The sequence below is a fragment of the Schistocerca gregaria genome, chromosome 10, assembly GCF_023897955.1.
Source record: "Schistocerca gregaria isolate iqSchGreg1 chromosome 10, iqSchGreg1.2, whole genome shotgun sequence".
NCBI lineage: Eukaryota > Metazoa > Arthropoda > Insecta > Orthoptera > Acrididae > Schistocerca > Schistocerca gregaria.
The window spans coordinates 173804124-173817598 of NC_064929.1; positions in this window are offsets into that span (position 1 = coordinate 173804124).

Here is a 13475-nt window from a genome sequence, read left to right on the forward strand (position 1 = left end):
GTACTGGCTATCACATCAACTTAGAAGCTTCTTCTTTGCTCTATTATGGTGCTTTTATTGTCTCCGCGTACCGCAGCACGCGACATAGCTTTGCACACAATAAATGTAAACGTTTCAGAGAGAATAGCGACCCATATGACGAACTGGGACTAAGTCGATTCGATAGCAAATGACGAAACGGGCGGATGTCTCAGGTTTTCACTACATATGAACACTTTTCACATTATCCCGTGCAACGTGGCTGCTAGACGTCCCTTCATGCAATATCTTAAGGTCCTAGTTCATGTACCATGCACCAAAGCCGGCTAAAAAGTCAATAATCGATAACTAAAACTTGAATTGTACTGCTTCGTACTGGCTATCACATTTACTTAGAAGCTTCTTCTGTGTTATTTTATGGTGCTTTTAGTGTCTAGGCATTCCGCAGTACGCGACATAGCTTTGCACACGATGAATGTAACCGTTTCAGAGAGAAGAGCGGCCAATATGACGATCTGGCATTACGTCGATTCGATAGCAAATGACAAAAACGGGCGGATATCTCAGGTTTTCACTATATATGAATACTTTTCACATTCCCCCGTTCAACGCGGGATGCTAGACCTCCCTTAATGCGAAATGCTAAAGTCCTAGCTCACGTACAAGGCACCAAAGCCGTCTAAAAAGTCAATAATCTATTACTTAACCTTGAATTCTTCTGCTTCGTACTGGCTATCACATCAACTTAGAAGCTTCTTCTGTTTTCTATCATGGTGCTTTTAGTGTCTCCGCATACCGCGGTACGCGACATAGCTTTGCACACGATAGATGTAACCGTTTCAGAGATTAGAGCGGCAATATGACGTTCTGGCATTAAGTCGATTCGATAGGGAATGACGAAAACGGACGAATTTCTCAGGTTTTCACTACATATGAACACTTTCACATTCCCCCGAGCAACGCGGCTGCTACACCTCCTTTAATGCGAAATGCTATGGACCTAGCTCAATTCCAAGGCACCAAAGCCATCTAAAAATTCAATAATCGATTACTAAACCTTCAATTTTACTGCTTCGTACTGGCTATCACATCAACTTAGAAGCATCTTTTGTTTTCTATTATGGTGCTTTTAGTGTCGCCGCATACCGCGGCATGCGACATAGCTTTGCACACGATAGATGTAACCGTTTCAGACAGGAGAGCGGCCAATATGACGATCTGGCATTAAGTCGTTTCAATATCAAATGACGAAAACGGCCGGATTTCACAGGTTTTCAGTACATATGAACACTTTTCACATTCTCCCGTGCAACGTGGCTTCTAGAATTCCATTAATGCAAAATCGTAAGGTCCTGGATCATATCTCATGCACCAAAGCCGGCTAAAAAGTCAATAATCGATAACTAAAACCTGAATTGTACTGCTTCGTAATGGCTATCACATCAACTTAGAAGCTTCTTCTGTGTTCTATAATGGAGTTCTTAGTGTCTATGCATTCCGCAGCACGCGACATAGCTTTGCACAACATAAATGTAACCGTTTCAGAGAGAAGAGTATCCCATATGACGATCTGGGACTAAGTCGATTCGACAGCAAATGACGAAAACAGGCGGATTTATCAGGTTTTCACTACATACTAACACTTTTCACATTCCCCCGTGCAAAGTGGCTGCTAGACTTCCCTTCATGCAAAATCCTAAGGTCCTAGCTGATGTCCCATGCACTAAAGCCGTCTAAAAAGTCGATGATAAATAACTAAACCTTGAATTCTACTGCTTCGTACTGGCTATCGCATCAACTTAGTAGCTTCTTCTGTGTTCTATTGTGGTGCTTTTAGTTTCTAGGCATTCCGCAGCACGCGACATAGCTTTCCACAAGATAAAATGAAACCGTTTAAGAGAGAAGAGCGGCCAATGTGACGACCTGGCATTAAGTCGATTCTATAGCACATGACGAAAACGGGCGGATTTCTCAGGTTTTCGCTACATATGAACACTTTTCACAATCCCCCGTGCGACGCGTCTGCCAGACGGCACTTCATGCAAAATCTTAATGTCCTAGCTCACGTTTAAGGCACCAAAGCCGTCTAAAAAGTAAATAATCAATAAGTAAAACTTGAATTGTACTGCTTCGTACTGGCTATCACATCAACTTCGAAGCTTCTTCTGTATTCTATTATGGTGCTTTTAGTGTCTCCGCATAAGGCAGCACGCGACATAGTTTTGCACACGATAAACGTTACCGTTTCAGAGTGAAGAGCAGCCAATATGACGATCTGGCATTAAGTCGATTCTATAGCAAATGACGAAAACGGGCGGATTTCTGACGTTTTCACTACATATGTACACTTTTCACACTCCCCCGTGCAACGCGGATGCTAGACCTCCCTTCATGCATAATCGTAAGGTCCTAGCTAATGTCCAAGGCACCAAAGCAGAGTAAAAAGTCAATAATCGATAACTAAAACTTGAATTGCACTGCTTCGTACTGGCTATCACATCAACTTAGAAGCTTCTTCTTTGCTCTATTATGGTGCTTTTATTGTCTCCGCGTACCGCAGCACGCGACATAGCTTTGCACACAATAAATGTAAACGTTTCAGAGAGAATAGCGACCCATATGACGAACTGGGACTAAGTCGATTCGATAGCAAATGACGAAACGGGCGGATGTCTCAGGTTTTCACTACATATGAACACTTTTCACATTATCCCGTGCAACGTGGCTGCTAGACGTCCCTTCATGCAATATCTTAAGGTCCTAGTTCATGTACCATGCACCAAAGCCGGCTAAAAAGTCAATAATCGATAACTAAAACTTGAATTGTACTGCTTCGTACTGGCTATCACATTTACTTAGAAGCTTCTTCTGTGTTATTTTATGGTGCTTTTAGTGTCTAGGCATTCCGCAGTACGCGACATAGCTTTGCACACGATGAATGTAACCGTTTCAGAGAGAAGAGCGGCCAATATGACGATCTGGCATTACGTCGATTCGATAGCAAATGACAAAAACGGGCGGATATCTCAGGTTTTCACTATATATGAATACTTTTCACATTCCCCCGTTCAACGCGGGATGCTAGACCTCCCTTAATGCGAAATGCTAAAGTCCTAGCTCACGTACAAGGCACCAAAGCCGTCTAAAAAGTCAATAATCTATTACTTAACCTTGAATTCTTCTGCTTCGTACTGGCTATCACATCAACTTAGAAGCTTCTTCTGTTTTCTATCATGGTGCTTTTAGTGTCTCCGCATACCGCGGTACGCGACATAGCTTTGCACACGATAGATGTAACCGTTTCAGAGATTAGAGCGGCAATATGACGTTCTGGCATTAAGTCGATTCGATAGGGAATGACGAAAACGGACGAATTTCTCAGGTTTTCACTACATATGAACACTTTCACATTCCCCCGAGCAACGCGGCTGCTACACCTCCTTTAATGCGAAATGCTATGGACCTAGCTCAATTCCAAGGCACCAAAGCCATCTAAAAATTCAATAATCGATTACTAAACCTTCAATTTTACTGCTTCGTACTGGCTATCACATCAACTTAGAAGCATCTTTTGTTTTCTATTATGGTGCTTTTAGTGTCGCCGCATACCGCGGCATGCGACATAGCTTTGCACACGATAGATGTAACCGTTTCAGACAGGAGAGCGGCCAATATGACGATCTGGCATTAAGTCGTTTCAATATCAAATGACGAAAACGGCCGGATTTCACAGGTTTTCAGTACATATGAACACTTTTCACATTCTCCCGTGCAACGTGGCTTCTAGAATTCCATTAATGCAAAATCGTAAGGTCCTGGATCATATCTCATGCACCAAAGCCGGCTAAAAAGTCAATAATCGATAACTAAAACCTGAATTGTACTGCTTCGTAATGGCTATCACATCAACTTAGAAGCTTCTTCTGTGTTCTATAATGGAGTTCTTAGTGTCTATGCATTCCGCAGCACGCGACATAGCTTTGCACAACATAAATGTAACCGTTTCAGAGAGAAGAGTATCCCATATGACGATCTGGGACTAAGTCGATTCGACAGCAAATGACGAAAACAGGCGGATTTATCAGGTTTTCACTACATACTAACACTTTTCACATTCCCCCGTGCAAAGTGGCTGCTAGACTTCCCTTCATGCAAAATCCTAAGGTCCTAGCTGATGTCCCATGCACTAAAGCCGTCTAAAAAGTCGATGATAAATAACTAAACCTTGAATTCTACTGCTTCGTACTGGCTATCACATCAACTTAGTAGCTTCATCTGTTTTCTATTATGGTGCTTTTCGTGTCTCCTCATACCGCGGCACGCGACATAGCTTTGCATACGATAGATGTAACCGTTTCAGAGAGAAGAGCGGCCCATATGGCGATCAGACACTATGTCGATTCAATAGCAAATGACGAAAACGGGCGGTTTTTTCAGGTTTTCACTACATACTAACACTTTTCACATTCCCCCGTGCAACGCGGCTGCTAGACCTCCATTCATGCAATATCTTAAGGTCCTAGCTCATGTCCAAGGCACCAAAGCCGTCTAAAAAGTCAATAATCGATAACTAAAAGTTGTATTACACTGCTTCGTACTGCCTCTTACACTAACATAAAAGCTTTTTCTGTGGTCTATAATGGTGCTTTTAGTGTCTAGGTATTCCGCATCACGCGACATAGCTTTGTACACGATAAATGTAACCGTTTCAGAAAGGAGAGCGGCCGATATGACGATCTGGCATTAAGTCGATTCGATAGCAAATGACGAAAACGGGCGGATATCTCAGGTTTCACTAAATATGAACACTTTTCACATTCTCCCATGTAACGTGGCTGCTAGACTCACTTCATGCAAAATCGTAAGGTCTTAGCTCATGTCAAAGGCACCAAAGCCGTCAAAAAAGTCAATAATCGATAACTAAAAGTTGTATTACACTGCTTCGTACTGCCTATTACACCAACATAAAAGCTTCTTCTGTGGTCTATAATGGTGCTTTTATTGGCTAGGTATTCCGCATCACGCGACATAGCTTTGTACACGATAAATGTAACCGTTTCAGACAGGAGAGCGGCCAATATGACGATCTGGCATTAAGTCAATTCAATAGCAAATGACGAAAACGGCCGGATTTCACAGGTTTTCAGTACATATGAACACTTTTCACATTCTCTCGTGCAACGTGGCTTCTAGAACTCCATTCATGCAAAATCTTAAGGTCCTGGATCATATCCCATGCGCCAAAGCCGGCTAAAAAGTCAATAATCGATAACTAAAACCTGAATGGTACTGCTTCGTTCTGGCTATCACATCAACTTAGAAGCTTCTTCTATGTTCTATTATGGAGCTTTTACTGTATATGCATTCCGCAGCACGCGACATAGCTTTGCACAAGATAAATGTAACCGTTTCAGAAAGAAGAGTATCCAATATGACGATCTAGCATTTAGTGGATTCGATAGCAAATGACGAAAACGTGCGGATATCTCAGGTTTTCACTACATATGAACACTTTTCACATTCTCCCGTGCAACGTGGCTGCTAGACCTCACTTCATGCAAAATCGTAAGGTCCTAGCTCATGTCCAATGCACCAAGGCCGTCTAAAAAGTCAATAATCGATAACTAAAACTTGAATTGTACTGCTTCGTACTTTCTATCACATCAACTTAGAAGCTTCTTCTGTGTTCTAGTATGGTGCTTTAAGTGTCTCCACGTACCGCAGCACGCGACATAGCATTGCACACGATAAATGTAAACGTTTCAGAGAGAATACCGGCCCATATGACGATCTCGCATTAAGTCTATTCGATAGCAAATGACGAAAACGGTCGGATTTCTCAGGTTTTCAGTACATACGAACACTTTTCACATTCCCCCGTGCAACGCGGCAGCTAGACCTCCATTCATGCAAAATCTTAAGGTCCTGGATCATATCCCATGCACCAAAGCCGGCTAAAAAGTCAATAATCGATAACTGAAACTTGAATTGTACTGCTTCGTACTTTCTATCACATCAACTTAGAAGCTTCTTCTGTGTTCTATTATGCTGCTTTTAGTGTCTCCGCATACCGTAGCACGTGACATAGCTTTGCACACGATAAATGTAGCTTTGCAGACGATAAATGTAACCGTTTCAGAGAGAAGTGAGGCCTATGTGGCGATATTGCTTTAAGTGGATTCGATAACAAACGACGAAAACGGACGGATATCTCAGGTTTATATAACATATGAACACTTTGCATATTCTCCTATGCAACGCGGCTGCTAGTGCTCCTTTCATGCAAAATCTTAAGGTCATAGCTCATTTCCAATGCACAGAAGAGGGTTAGAAAGTCAATAATCGATAACTAACACTTGAATTGTACTACTTCTTACTGGCTATTACATCCACTTAGAAGCTTAATCTGTGTTCTACTATGGTGCTTTTAGTGTCTCTGCATCCCGCAGAACGCGACATAGCTTTGCAGACGATAAATGTAACCGTTTCAGAGAGAAGTGAGGCCTATGTGACGATATGGCTTTAAGTGGATTCGATAACAAACGAGAGAAAACGGACGGATTTCTCAGGTTTATACTACATATGAACACTTAGCACATTCTCCTATGCAACGCGGCTGCTAGTCCTCCTTTCATGCAAAGTCTTAAGGTCCTAGCTCCTGTCCAAGGCACCATACCGGCTAAAAATTCAGTAATCGATAACTAAAACTTGAATTGTACTACATTTTACTTGCTTTTACATCAACTTAGAAGTTTCATCTGTGTTCTACTATGGTCCTTTTAGTGTCTCCGCATACCGCAGCATGCGACAGCATTGCAGACGATAAATATAACCGTTTCTGAGAGAAGAGCGGCCAATGTGACGATCTGGCTTTAACTGGATTCGATAACAAATGACTTAAACGGACGGATTTCTCCGGTTTGTACTACATATGAACACTTTTCACATTCGCATGTGCAACGCGGCTGCTAGACCGCCTTTCATGCAAAAACTTAAGGTCCTAGCTCATGTCCAAGGCACCAAAGAAAGGTAAAAAGTCAATAATCGATAAATAAAACTTGAATTGTACTACTTCTTACTAGCTATTACATCATCTTAGAAGCTTCATCTTTGTTCTACTATGGAGCTTTTAGTGTCTCCGTATACCGCAGCACGGGACATAGGTTTGCGGCCAATGTGACGATCTGGCTTTAAGTCGATTCGATTACAAGTGACGAAACTGGACGGTTTTCTCAGGTTTTTACTACATATGAAATCTTTTCACACTCTCCCGTGCAACGCGGCTGCTAGACCCCCCTTCATGCAAAATCTTAAGGTCCAAGCTCTTGTCCAAAGCACCAAAGCTAGCTAAAAGTTCAATAATCCATAACTGAAACTTGAATTGTACTTATTTTCACTGGCTATTACATCAACTTAGATGCTTCATATATGTTCTACTATGGTTCCTTTAGTTTCTCCGCAACCGCAGCACTTGACATAGCTTTGCAGACGATAAATGTGACTGTTTCAGAGAGAAGAGCGGCTAATGGTACGACCCCCTTCAAGTCGATTCGATAACAAATGACGAAAACGGACGGATTTCTCAGGTTTTTACTACATATGAACACTTTTCACATTCTCCCATGCAACGCGGCTGCTAGTCCTCCTTTCACGCAAAATCTTAAGGTCCTACCTCATGTCAAGGCACCAATGCCGGCTACAAAGTCAATAATCGATAACTAAAACTTGAATGGTACTACTTCTTACTGGCTATTACATTTACTTTGAAGTTTCATCAGTGTTCTACTATGGTGCTTTTAGTGTCCCCGCATACCGCAGCACGCGACATAGCTTTGCAGACGATAAATGTAACCGTTTCAGACAGAAGAGCGGCGAATGTGACGATCTGGCTTTAAGTCGATTCGATAACAAATGACGGAAACGGCCTGGTTTCTCCTGTTTATACTTCATATGAACACTTTTCACTTTAAAGCAATAAACGATAGCTAAAACTTGAATTGTGCTACTTCTTAGTGGCTATTACATCAACTTAGAAGCTTCATCTGTGTTCTACTATGGTGCTTTTAGTGTCTCTGCATACCGCAGCACGCCACATAGCTCTGCTGACGATAAATGTAACCGTTTCAGAGAGAAGAGTGGCCAATGTGACGATCTGGCTTTAAGTCGATTCGATAACAAATGACGAAAAGGGACGGACTTCTCTAGTTTTTACTACATATGAACACTATTCACATTCTCCCATGCAACGCGGATGCTAGTCCTCCTTTCCTGCAACATCTTTAGGCCCAGCACATGTCAAAGGCACCAAAGCCTGCTAAAAAGTCAATAATCGATAACTTACACCTGAATTGTACTACTTCTTACTTCCTATTAAAGCAAAATAGAAGCTTCATCTGTGTTCTACTATTGTGCTTTTAGTGTCTCCGCATAACGCAGCACTCGACGTAGCTTTGCAGAAGATAAATGTAACCGTTTCAGAGAGAAGAGCGGCCAATGTGACGATCTGGCTTTAAGTCGATTCGATAACAAATGACGAAAACGGACGGATTTCTTAGGTTCTTACTACATATGAACACTTTTCACATTCTTCCGTGCAACATGGCTTTTCGTCCTCCTTTCATGCAAAATCTTAAGGTCCTAGCTCATGTCCAAGGCTCCAAAGAAGGGTAAAAAGTCAATAATCGGTAACTAAAACTTGAATTGTACTACTTCTTTCTGGCTATTACATCAACTTAAAAGCTTTATCTGTGTTCTACAATGGTGTTTTTAGTGTCTCCGCATACCGCAGCACGCGACATAGCTTTGCAGACGATAAATGTAACCGTTTCAGAGAGAAGAGCGGCCAATGTGACGATCTGGCTTTAAGTCGATTCGATAACAAATGACGAAAACGGACGGATTTCTCAGGTTTTTACTGCATATGAACACTATTCACATTCTCCCGTGCAACGCGGCTGCTAGTCCTCCTTTCAAGCAAAGTCTTAAGGTCCTAGCTCATGTGCACGGCACTATAGTAGGTTAAAAAGTCAATAATCGATAACTAAAACTTGAATTGTACTACTTCTTTCTGGCTATTACATCAACTTAGAAGCTTCATCTGTGTTCTACAATGATGTTTTTAGTGTCTCCGCACACCGCAGCACGCGACATAGCTTTGCAGACGATAAATGTGACCGTTTCAGAGAGAAGAGCGGCCAATGGTACGACCCCCTTCAAGTCGATTCCATAACAAATGACGAAAACGGACTGATTTCTCAGGTTTTTACTACATATTAACACTTTTCACATTCTATCGTGCAACATGGCTGCTCGTCCTCCTTTCATGCAAAATCTTAAGGTCCTAGCTCATGTCCAAGGCACCAAAGGAGGGTAATAAGTCAATAATCGGTAACTAAAACTTGAATTGTACTACTACTTTCTGGCTATTACATCAACTTAGAAGCTTCATCTGTGTTCTACAATGGTGTTTCTAGTGTCTCCGCATACCGCAGCACGCGACATAGCTTTGCAGACGATATAAATGAACCGTTTCAGAGAGAAGAGAGGCTAATGTGACGATCTGGCTTTAAGTCGATTCGATAACAAATGACGAAAACGGACGGATTTCTTAGGTTCTTACTACATATGAATACTTTTCACATTCTCCCGTGCAACGCGGCTGATAGTCCTCTTTCACGCAAAATCTTAATGTCCTACCTCATGTCCAAGGCACCAAAGCTGGGTACAAAGTAAATAATCGATACCTAAAACTTGAATGGTACTACTTCTTACTGGCTATTACATAAACTTGGAAGCTTCATCTGTGTTCTACTAGGGTGCTTATAGTGTCTCCGCATACCGCAGCACGCGACATAGATTTGCAGACGATAAATGTGACCGTTTCAGAGAGAAGAGCGGCTAATGATACGACCCCCTTCAAGTCGATTCCATAACAAATGACGAAAACGGACTGATTTCTCTGGTTTTTACTACATATGAACACTTTTCACATTCTCCCGATGAACTCGGCTGCTAGGCCACCTTTCATGCTAAATCTTAAGGTCCTAGCTCATGTTCAAGGAACCAAAGAAGGGTAAAAAGTCAATAATCGATAACTAAAACTTGAATTGTACTACTTCTTACTAGCTATTACATCATCTTAGATGCTTCATCTTTGTTCTACTATGGAGCTTTTAGTGTTTCCGTACACCGCAGCACGGGACATAGGTTTGCAGACGATAAATGTAACCGTTTCAGAAAGAAGAGCGGCCAATGTGACGATCTAGCTATAAGTCGAATCGATTACAAATGACGAAAACGGACGGATTTCTCAGAATTTTAATACCTATGAACTCTTTTTACACTCTCTCGTGCAACGCGGCTGCGAGACCCCCCCTTCATGCAAAATCTAAAGTTACTAGCTCTTGTCCAAAGCACCAAAGCCGGCTAAAGATTCAATACTCGATAAATAAAACTTGAATTGTACTACTTTTCACTGGCTATTACATCAACTTAGAAGCTTCATCTGTGTTCCACTATGGTTCTTTTAGTGTCTCCGCATACCGCAGCACGTGACATAGCGTTGCAGACGATAAATGTAACCGTTTCAGAGAGAAGAGTGGCCAATGTGACGATTTGGCTTTCAGTAGATTCGATAAAAAATGACGAAAAGCGACGGATTTCTCAGGTTTTTGTTACATATGAACACTTTTCACATTCTCCCGTGCAACGCGTTTGCTAGTCCTCCTTTTTTGCAAAATCTTAAGGTCCTAGCTCATGTCCAAGGCACCAAAGCCGGCTAAAAAGTCAATAATCGATAACTAAAACTTGAATTGTACTACTTCTTACTGGCTATTACATCAACTTAGAAGCTTCATCTGTGTTCTACAATGGTACTTTTAGTGTCTTCGCACACCGCAGCACGCGACATAGCTTTGCAGACGATATAAAAGAACCGTTTGAGAGAGAAGAGCGGCTAATGTGACGATCTGGCTTTAAGTCGATTCGATAACAAATGACGAAAAGGGACGGATTTCTCAGGTTTTTGTTACATATGAACACTTTTCACATTCTCCCGTGCAACGCAGTAGCTAGTCTTCCTTTTTTGCAAAATCTTAAGGTCCTAGTACATGTCCAAGTCACCAAAGCCGGCTAAAAAGTCAATAATCGATAACTAAAACTTGAATTGTACTACTTCTTACTGGCTATTACATCAACTTAGAAGCTTCATCTGTGTTCTACAATGGTGCTTTTAGTGTCTTCGCATGCCGCAGCACGCGACATAGCTTTGCAGACGATATAAAAGAACGGTTTCAGAGAGAAGAGCGGCTATTGTGACGATCTGGCTTTAAGTCGTTTCGATAACAAATGTGGGAAACGGACCGATTTCTCAGGCTTTTACTGCATATGAACACTATTCACATTCTCCCATGCAACGCGGCTGCTAGTCTTCCTTTACTGCAAAATCTTAAGGTCCTATCTCATGTCCAAGGCACCAAAGAAGGGTAAAAAGTCAATAATCGATAACTAAAACTTGAATTGTACTACTTCTTACTGGCTATTACATCAACTTAGAAGCATCATCTGTGTTCTACTATGGTGCTTTTAGTGTCTTCGCACACCGCAGCATGCGACATAGCTTTGCAGACGATATAAAAGAACCGTTTCAGGAGAAGAGCGGCTAATGTGACGATCTGGCTTTAAGTCGATTCGATAACAAATGACGAAAACGGACGGATTTCTCAGGTTTTTACTGCATATGAACACTATTCACATTCTCCCGTGCAACGCGGCTGCTAGTCCTCCTTTCATGCAAAGTCTTAAGGTCCTAGCTCATGTGCACGGCACTAAAGTAGGGTAAAAAGTCAATAATCGATAACTAAAACTTGAATTGTACTACATCTTTCTTTCTATTACATCAACTTAAAAGCTTCATCTGTGTTCTACTATGGTGCTTTTAGTGTCTCCACATACCGCAACACGAGACATAGCGTTGCAGACGATAAATGTAACCGTTTCAGAGAGAAGAGTGGCCAATGTGACGATCTGGCTTTAAGTCGATTCGATAACAAATGACGAAAAGGGACGGACTTCTCTAGATTTTACTACATTTGAACACTATTCACATTCTCCCATGCACCGCGGATGCTAGTCCTCCTTTCCTGCAACATCTTTAGGCCCAGCACATGTCAAAGGCACCAAAGCCGGCTAAAAAGTCAATAATCGATAACTAACACCTGAATTGTACTACTTCTTACTTGCTATTAAAGCAAAAGAGAAGCTTCATCTGTGTTCTACTATTGTGCTTTTAGTGTCTCCGCATACCGCAGCACGCGACGTAGCTCTGCAGACGATAAATGTAACCGTTTCATAGAGAAGAGTGGCCAATGTGACGATCTGGCTTTAAGTCGATTCGATAACAAATGACGAAAACGGACGGATTTCTTAGGTTCTTACTACATATGAATACTTTTCACATTCTCCCGTGCAACGCGGCTGATAGTCCTCTTTCACGCAAAATCTTAATGTCCTACCTCATGTCCAAGGCACCAAAGCTGGGTACAAACTAAATAATCGATACCTAAAACTTGAATGGTACTACTTCTTACTGGCTATTACATAAACTTGGAAGCTTCATCTGTGTTCTACTAGGGTGCTTATAGTGTCTCCGCATACCGCAGCACGCGACATAGATTTGAAGACGATAAATGTGACCGTTTCAGAGAGAAGAGCGGCTAATGATACGACCCCCTTCAAGTCGATTCCATAACAAATGACGAAAACGGACTGATTTCTCTGGTTTTTACTACATATGAACACTTTTCACATTCTCCCGATGAACTCGGCTGCTAGGCCACCTTTCATGCTAAATCTTAAGGTCCTAGCTCATGTTCAAGGAACCAAAGAAGGGTAAAAAGTCAATAATCGATAACTAAAACTTAATTTGTACTACTTCTTACTAGCTATTACATCATCTTAGATGCTTCATCTTTGTTCTACTATGGAGCTTTTAGTGTTTCCGTATACAGCAGCACGGGACATAGGTTTGCAGACGATAAATGTAACCGTTTCAGAAAGAAGAGCGGCCAATGTGACGATCTAGCTATAAGTCGAATCGATTACAAATGACGAAAACGGACGGATTTCTCAGAATTTTAATACCTATGAACTCTTTTTATACTCTCTCGTGCAACGCGGCTGCGAGACCCCCCCTTCATGCAAAATCTAAAGTTACTAGCTCTTGTCCAAAGCACCAAAGCCGGCTAAAGATTCAATACTCGATAAATAAAACTTGAATTGTACTACTTTTCACTGGCTATTACATCAACTTAGAAGCTTCATCTTTGTTCCACTATGGTTCTTTTAGTGTCTCCGCATACCGCAGCACGTGACATAGCGTTGCAGACGATAAATGTAACCGTTTCAGAGAGAAGAGTGGCCAATGTGACGATTTGGCTTTCAGTAGATTCGATAAAAAATGATTAAAAGGGACGGATTTCTCAGGTTTTTGTTACATA